The sequence below is a fragment of the Podarcis erhardii genome (assembly GCF_964252035.2).
Source record: "Podarcis erhardii genome assembly, chromosome: 2".
Classification (NCBI taxonomy): Eukaryota; Metazoa; Chordata; class Lepidosauria; order Squamata; family Lacertidae; genus Podarcis; species Podarcis erhardii.
Genome location: NC_138498.1, coordinates 84410541 through 84419837, shown reverse-complemented (window position 1 = coordinate 84419837; position 9297 = coordinate 84410541). Strand labels below are relative to the sequence as shown.

General features: G+C 41.2%; 1 long non-coding RNA gene across 1 annotated transcript; it reads right to left on the bottom strand.

The window, feature by feature from the left end:
* Positions 1 to 2678: 2678 nt before the first annotated feature.
* LOC309336004 lies at positions 2679 to 9223 on the bottom strand. The gene is made up of 3 exons (XR_014153852.1): positions 8888 to 9223; positions 7110 to 7164; positions 2679 to 3597 (listed from the first exon to the last, which is right to left on the bottom strand). It is a non-coding gene; the product is annotated as an uncharacterized lncRNA (long non-coding RNA).
* Between the last annotated feature and the right edge of the window lie 74 nt (positions 9224 to 9297).

Here is a 9297-nt window from a genome sequence, read left to right as displayed (position 1 = left end):
GTCCCTTGCTCAGAGGTAAGCACAATTATGCTCATGGGCTTTATAACCTGGAAGTATATTGAACACCATAATTTTATCCTTGTCTACTCAGTAAACACCACAGATATCAGTGGGACTTACTCCCAAGTAAGTGCCATACTTCCATTAATTGACCTCAGTTTGGCAATTAGGCTTAGGAAAAAGCTCCAAGTCTTGTAAATGGGTGGGGTTTTTTTTGGTAAAATTAATCATTATGCTGCTGCCGGGCAGATCCTCCCCACAGGCCACTAGTTCCTCACCCATGCCATAGGCAGTACACCATCAAATACTTCATTTAGGATCACTCCCCTTTTCCTATTCCAGTATCCTGTCCTTGCTCTAGATTTCAAGGTTGATGCAAATACCCATGGCTCTAATGTGACAAATTCCATGCAAACTACCATTAAGGGAAGTGCTTTCTATTCCATTTACTATTGTATGTACATTGTTTCTATTTTCAAGTACTCATATAATTGCTAACGTTTGTTATTAATCTCAGGCACTTGTGTGTCATGATGGCACATTTTGTACTGTGTGTTTTTGTATTCTGAATTCCTTTCTGTCTTGGTTAAAGATGTTATCGTGTGTAAACATGGGTGTGTTTCTATGTGTGGCGAACAGAGAGGCCAGTTCTGCAAATTCTTACATGCTAATTGCCTGACTCTTACTGCATGTACAGTTCTCCTAATTTAATGGATCATATAATGAAGTTAAGCTACTCAAAATCTTTCTGCAGGTGTGTAGCTGTAGCAGTATGGCTTAATTATTTAAGCTGCAGCCTTTTTAGTAATATTTTTAAGCAACATTAAATATTAAGAATAAAATAATTACATATTGTAAACAATTAACTCAGTAAGGGAGTTCAGAATAATTTGGATGTGATCCAGTGAAGTAAACTAGAAAAGGGCTTAAATGAACTTATTCAGTTTGCGGAAACTGCCATTTAGAAATGGTTGGTTTTTGACAGATGTTGCCTCTTTTGCATCCTTACTGGTTGTTTGCCATGGTACACACCAGCTCAGGTAGAGTTGCCACCATAGACAAAGGAAAGGCTGCCACACATCTCTGTAATTCTATGATAGTCATCATAAGTAAGAGCCTAATTGCTCTTGTTTGTTATATTTACCATATATAGATGTATAATTTCATCTGCGCTATACATTTAAAGCAGGGGTCAGCAAGGTTTACCGACCATGGGTCAGATCACTCCCACAGAGATCGTCCGTGGGCCGGAATGGCACAGCACGATGCCAGAAATGGCTTCTGCGCATGTCTGCAGCGCCAGAAACTGATTCTCTGCATGCCCAGACGTCAAAAATCGCGCCTGCACAGAGGCAATTTTTGGCATTTGGAAATGTGCACACGTGATTTCCAGTATCTGGGCATACGCAGACGTGATTTCTGGTGCCACTTGGTGAGTCGCTGTGCTGCACTGATTTAGTGCAGCACACGGGACTCGCCAAGTGGGAGGCTCAGTTCAGGGGTGGCTCATGGGCTGGTAAAACTGTCTTCGTGGGCCGCATCCGGCCCATGGGCCGCATGTTGCCGACCCCTGATTTAAAGCAATATAATAGAATGGCATTCTGCAAAGGATCCTGGGAAATGTACTTTGTTAAGAGCGACAAGTATCAGAGTTTCCTGGGAAGAGGGGGTTGATTATTAAACCACTTTGGGAATTGTAGCTCTGTAAAGGGCATAACAACTAGCAACTCTCAGCACCTTTGACAAACTACAACTCCCATTATCCTTTAGGAAAAGCTGATAGTTTAAAGAAATATGATACTGCCAGATGGGGCCTAGGAAATCTTGAAGATGGAAAGGTTGAAGAAGCTTCAGGAAAAGGAAATGTGATATTCAGGTTGGGTTTTGTTTTCTTCTTCCTGGAAGGAATCTGGGGGGAAAACACATTTGTAGGAGCCATAAGACAGAAACAGCCTGAAGGCTTCTAGCAAAGGAAGAAATGAACGAGAGGATGAGGACGAAGGGAAAAGATAGGTCAAGGTTAATGGAGCAGGCTGCAGGACTGCAGATGGAGTGGAGAGAATCTACTTCAGGAGCAAGAAGCAGGGAAGGAGGTATGTGTAAGAGACTGGGTATGCAATGTGAGGAAAGCAAAGAACAGACTGGAAGGGTTAATAGAAATTCAATGCAGTTCTTGACTCCTTTTAAAAAAAATTACAAAATATTTGGCTGAGGCAAAAGTAAGGGCTAAGGAGTAGGAGTGAGGATCCTAAATGATGAAAGGTTCACAAATAAAATTAATATTAAGTATTTAACCCCACTAGTGATCAATTTTTTATCAATCATATCATTTTTTATTACTGTATTTTGTGTGTGCAATTTTGTAACAGAAAAATAAAAAAATAGATATTTGAAAAAAAGGAATATAACTATCATCTGGTATATCTAAGCATGCTTGGAATTATCTAGCTAAAAATAATATTAATTGCAAGGAAATATGTTTATGGTCAAGGTGTCATGTGTGTTTTAAAAAAAGGAATAATAGTCTGTTATTTTCAGTGTTCAGATTCTAAAGTTAAGGCAATATTTCAAAAGACTATACACAAAAAATTGGTAGCTGACATATCATGATACTTGACCTGCAAAATGACTTGAGGCTAATCAAGGGTCCAGAAAGTAATGTAGAATTTAGATAATAATTTATGGAAAGTTACGCAATACAGACAACCAGTTCTGACTACACTAATCTACTTAGACTTTGCTGCTGCCTGGCAGGTTGCCAATGATTATCAGCATTTTTTTGCCAGGAAAGCTTCCCATCATCCTTTCATAAAAACAAACTAGCTCAAATGCATCAGTTAAAATGCTTTAGGGAGAAGACAAAGCTGTTTGGTTTACAAAATGTCAGCAAATGTCCTCTTGTGCTGGCATATAGAAGGAAAGGGCAGTTCAAAATGTTTTGGTAAAGTACACGTCCAAAGTTTGCAATAAAAATGCAAGACACTAAGTAGATCGTGGCTCTACTTCAGAATAAAAAAATTAAGACATTTTGTAGGCTGCGGTTCTATAATTAAATTTAGTTGTCAGCTCTGTGTGAGAATAGAACTATGAAAGCTTGAAGGGGGTTGTCGCTATTTTACTGAAGCTTGAAATGGAGATTGGGGATTTAAAAGCATGTTTGCTTTTTCAGAATGAGTGAACATTTCAAAACAGTGTTTTAAAATTAATAGCTTCCATAGGGATGTGAAACCTGAGGCCTAAGACCCAAATGACGCCCTCCAGGCTTATCTCTATTTGCTTCCCTGTGACTCTCCCCAGGCCCACACCTCTCCCTGTACCTGATCTGCACCTTCCTCAAAGGCTTGTAAGATGTCATTGAACTGTGATAATACCTCCTGCTTGGCTGAATGGACATGTGCATGTGTAGAAACCCCCAAATTTTGTGTGGCTGAAATGCAGCTTCACAATCAAAAGTCAGCATCACAGCCATTGCTTCACCCAGTTTTTGCCTCTGGTCCCATGCATTACCAGGATGAACCCAGGTCTTCTTGTGCCCACAGCCAAACAAAATAGTCTGTGCATGGACAGCAGTGAGCCCTCTGCAGCAATTAAGCTTTCCTAGAAAGAAAGAAGGAGAGAGATTTTTGAAAGACAGGATTTTAACTAAGGGCCAAATGACACACTGCATACAAATGTGTGATCGCAACATCCAATATCTACCTTGTTTGAGGAAAAGGAGATTTAGAAGAGGGAGACCCAGGGTCAAACCATATTTGGCCCCTTAAGTAATAGTAATAGTAGTGATTTGTGATTTTGTAGTGATTTGTGATTTTGATGACTACATCTAGCTACAACCCGATCCCTCCCACCTGCAAGTATAATCACTAAAGAGAATTTTGTAGTTTGGGAGCAGTCATAGGTCAGTGGTAAGAATGCATGTTTGTATGCGTACTGTTATGGGCTTAGGGGCTGCTTGTGCGTAAATGGTTGAGTTCTCCACTCATGCTATCTGTTTCTAAACTCTCCCAGTCCGCGGAGCCATGGACGCATGGCTACCTCAATCGCTGGCAGAATCCGTCAGTGGGCGCTTCCGGAATTTACGCCAACATAAGAGTTCCTTAACGGAAACTCTCCTTCTGGATTCTCTGCGTGACAGTTTCCTACGCGGAGTAGGCGTCCCCACTGGAGGTCCTGAGACCTCTCCGCTGTTCTCACTGGAAGTATCTTGGAGCCATCCCTCCGAATGAGTTTCTGCGGGAACTCTCTCTCTCCCCCTGCTGGTTCCTTCCTCAGCATCCTAGGCTCTCCTTGAGCCCTTCCACCACCTGACTCTCCGATGGCAGTTCCCTGACACGTACATTCCCAGGTTGAGTCTCTAGCACAGGCTTCCTCAAACTCGGCCCTCCAGATGTTTTCTTGAGACTACAATTCCCATCATCCCTGACCACTGGTCCTGCTAGTTAGGGATCATGGGAGTTGTAGGCCAAAAACATCTGGAGAGCCGAGTTTGAGGAAGCCTGCTCTAGCATATCCATATTGTAGGATCCCATGTAGCAGGGCTGAGATAGTTCCCACCATTAGCCATGCTACATCTGAAGAACCACAGGTTCCCAACCACCACCATTTTACAATCACTGAGTGAGGCTTTCTAGATAGATTATATCTGGAACCAAGGAAACAGGTCCTTTTTGTTGGTTACCCTGCACCTATGGAATTCCCTCTCCCAGGAAATACACATAGGCCCCAATAGGTAAAAAGGTAGCATGACTAAACCGCTTTGGCGCAACGGAACACTGTGACGGAAACCAGAGCGCACAAAGCTCACCCCATTGCGGTGATTCGAACCATCAACCTTCTGATCGGCAAGCCCAAGAGGCTCAGTGGATTAGATCACAGCACCACCCGCTGTGACCCCGTTATTTGGACATGAACATGGAAGTTATTTTGGTCTGCTTTTTATTAATTGCTATGATAAATTAACTGCTGCTTCTCAATTTTCAGCAGGTATATTGCAGTTTTAAATGGGTGGGTAATATTTTATTTAGCCAGATACAGCTTGTCACGCTGGCCACGTGACCCGGAAGTGTCTTCGGACAGCGCTGGCCCCCAGCCTCTTAAGCGAGATGGGCGCGCAACCCCAGAGTCGAACACGACTGGCCCGTACGGGCAGGGGTACCTTTACCTTGACTTTTTAATATTTTATTTACATGCTGCCTGTTATCTGAAGAGCTGAGGGCGGTTCACAATATATTTTATGATGTTGATGATATGGTGGCAGTGCTCTTATGATATGATATATTGAATATGATATAAGAGTGCAATTGTCCTATGATGGAGTGGAATATACACAAAAAATGGATTCAGGGCAGCTAAATTATTTTATGGCAACTATGACAGTTGCAGCTCAAACCTGTGTATGCTTATTCAGAATCCAGTGCACAAAGGATTGGAGGCTTTTGTTTGTGATGGTATATTTTTATAAACATAACTGAATTGCCTTCAGCTGCATTATAAATATATAAACTGAAAACAACCGTTGTAGGGGTGCTTGTTTCTTGAGCTCTTTAGCGTGACATGTTTGTTTCTTCTGTTTCTGAATGATAACCCTGAAGTCTACAAAGTGGCAGGGATCCAAATAGATATGTTAGGCTGGGGAACTCAAGGGTTTGGACATACCCAATCATTTGTTTTGTTTTGAACAGCAGACCCCAATGCCATATCACAAACTGCTTTAAAATTCAAAAGAGATTTGCCATAAGCAAGAGGGATCTTGTTTGAGAAACACAATTACAAAGCCTTTATGAGCATGCAGAATAAATTAAATGATTACTTCCATACAGGGTTATCTTTTCTAGACCCAAATAATAAAAGCTTCCTTTTTGTAAGCAAATAAATAAAATAGTGAAGCTATTAAAATAAAATTTTCAGCTATTTTCCTATTTGGAAAAGCCAAATATATATACATTGCAATTTACCCAGAAGCAAGTCCTACTGAATTCAGTAACACTTATTCTCGGGTATCTTAGGGTTCAGTTCAAACTATAACACTGACTATATTTGTAATTCTTGTTTGAATAAAATTAACACAGGAATGAATACAGAGCCCTGCTGGACCAGACTAAAGGCCTATCTAATTCAGCATCCAGATGCCTATGGGAAGCTCACAGGTACAGTGGTACCTCGGGTTAAGAACTTAATTCGTTCCGGAGGTCCATTCTTAAGCTGAAGCTGTTCTTAACCTGAGGTACCACTTTAGCTGATGGGGCCTCCTGCTGCTGCTGTGCTGCCACCGCACAATTTCTGTTCTCCTCCTGAAGCAAAGTTCTTAACCCGAGGTACTATTTCTGGGTTAGCGGAGTCTGTAACCTGAAGCGTCTGTAACCCGAGGTACCACTGTATGGCATAAGAGCAATAGCTTCCTGCTGTTGTTCCCCAGTGACAGGATATTCTGATACACCCTGCCTCTGATTCTGAAGGTAATTTATAGCTATCAGAATTAGTCACTGCTACTTATCCCCCATGAATTTGTCTTTTCAAGGCATTCAGTTAGTGGCCATCACAACAACAAGTGAATAATATGTACCTTTTGCAACTGCCAATTTTTGTAATCAGGTTTATACACCCAAATAAAAAACACTGTATGAGAAGCCTGGCTCAGGCTGCAACACTAAATGCTCTTACTTTGAGCAAGCTTCATTGGAGTTGTGAGTAAACATGCTTTGGATCACAGTCTCAGACACAACCTTAGCACATTCTGTAGGAGTTAAAGGTTCTCATAGTCGAGAGTAGCCCCCTATAGGCAGCTTTAATTTCACACTGTTCCATCGCTTATACAGTATAAGTAATTTAATTGTAAAACCTACAAAAGCTAGAATGTACATTTGATTAAAATGCATTTTCTATTTGCAGTAGAAACATCTACAAGGGACACATTCCAGATAAAATGTTATTAGCATCATTTGTGAAAGCTTCCCTAGAATATAAGTCTAGATTGAAGAGAGAGAAAACATAGATGTGTGCTTCAAGGCACTAATCTAACTAGTTTTAATCTAGCTAATAATTAGAATGCAATTAATGGTTACATAATGCTAAAGGTTGACAGTACCTTTATCCCCAAGAAATAGACCTACCAGGAGACATAGTGAGGTGCAATTTCCTGGTTTGTTTTCATGTGCATGTTCATTCCTGGAAAATACGTCAAAGCTCTTTTTTAACCTTTACCATGTAAAATGAAAGAAATCAATAAATTATTAGAGCTCTTCCTCAGAGCTAACTATCAGAGCAACTATTCAATGTTTAATTCAATCATCTGTTTGTTGAAAAATTGATACAGCTAATCTTTGAAGCTCCAGATGAAAGTTCTGTAACGTGATTGTAAAACTTACATTAGTTAGTGTAGAATTAAAAAAATCACTTTACAGAATATGCATGGGGGGACACACCCTCTTTTTGGTGCCTTGTGAAACTGCCCTAACACCTTTACATTGGTGATAAGCAAAATGCCCCCCCCCCCTCATCTGGCTCTCAGAGCAGGTCTATATAATCATGTATGTGCTTGGCTAGCCAATCATTTATATTAGTTAATAACCCAATTTTGCACTGAGGAAAGCCAGAAGTATTGGCTCTGTCTTAGGGAAACTGTGCAGCTATGTGGTACGGCATCGGGTTTGCATGCAGAAGCTCCCAGGTTCAATCCCTAGTATTATTTTTTATTATTACTATTATTTATTAAGTTTTTATTTCACCCCTCACCCGAAGATCTCAGGGTGGTTTACAACATAAAAATACATACCATAATAACAAATAAAAACAATACCCCTCTATAGTTTAAAAGGCCATAGATTATTTAATTAGCCAAAGGCATGCGATAAGAGGAATGTTTCTGCCTGGTCCCTAAAGATGTGTAATGATGGTGCTAGGCGTGCCTCCCTGGGGAGAGCATTCCAAAGTGGGGAGCCACCACAGAAAAGGCTCGTTCTCATGTTGCCTCCCTCTGGACCTCTCATGGAGGAGGCACACAAAGAAGGTCCTCATATGGTGATTGCAGTTTCCAGGTCAGTTCATACGGGGAGAGGCGATCTGAGGCATCTCCAAGTTGGTTTGGGAGAGACCTCAGTCTGAAACCCTGGACAGCTCTACATCACAAAATTCAGAGAAGTGCAGATTTTGAAGGATGGCTATGTTTTGGTTCTCATATTCCTTTGAGAAGTGCAAATTAGGTAGTATCTCGCTAAAATGCAAACAAAGTTAAATTTCTCCCCCCATCCCAAATCCTAGTGCCTGCTATTTGTGTCAGGAGAAAAGCTCCCATTGGTGCCAGATCAGATACAATTTCAGTGATACTCTAGGCTTGGGTGCAGATCTGTGACAGGGATGTTATGGAGTGTAGAAAAAAAGTTCATAGCAGTTGCATAGATACATCCCAAATCAAAGAGAAGTATAGCAGCGGGAAGGATGGAATTTACCCATCCCCACATGAGTATTAAAAATTGCACCTTCAAATTGGGGAGGGAAATATATAGGTGTCGATATATATTCAGGATCAATTCCTGCAGATAAAGATGTAACGTATTTTATAAACCACCCAGAAAGCTTAAAGGGTAATAAAAAGCTTTGTTTGCTGTTATTTTGAAAGTTCCTTTGTAAGTTGCTTTGGAAAACCCTTTGAGAACAGAAGAGCAAGGTAGCAAATACTGTACCCTAAATAAACAAATGTGGGTTGTACATGAATTATGCAGTTAGAATTCTGCTTAATGTTCCTGGCTGCAAATATAGAAGAGAACTGTAGTTATTCTGGCTTCATTAAGGCAAAATCAAAATCGTTTGTGTGTGAGTGTGAGTGTGAGTGTGAGTGTGTGAGAGAGAGAGAGTGTGTGTGTGTGTGTGTGTGTGTGTGTGTCTAGAACACCAGAATGGGGAAGAGAAGCCTGCCTCAGTGCATGGGACTGGATCAGATGTCATGACCTTAAAGTGCTTCCCAGCCTTACGCCAACAAAGTTGCCGTTTTAAAGGGCCTTGAGCTAAATATAACCGGAGAAGCGCCTGGAACGCTCTATGGCTGGGTATTCAGGGTGGGGAAAAGGCAGATTTGAAAGTATGCGTAGGAAAACTCCTTCCCCTGAGGGTCTGTACCACCAACCCAGTGAACATAGCATATTCTTTGGGAGGGTTGTTTTAAAAAAAAAAATCCTTGAAGAAGCTTCCTACACCCCCTCCAAAGACGGACTAAATACTCTTCCCTCCTCCCTGCGGCCGCCAAAGGGCTATTCTCCTCCCCTCTGCTTGTCTCCACCCCTATGATGCTCATTTGGACTCTTC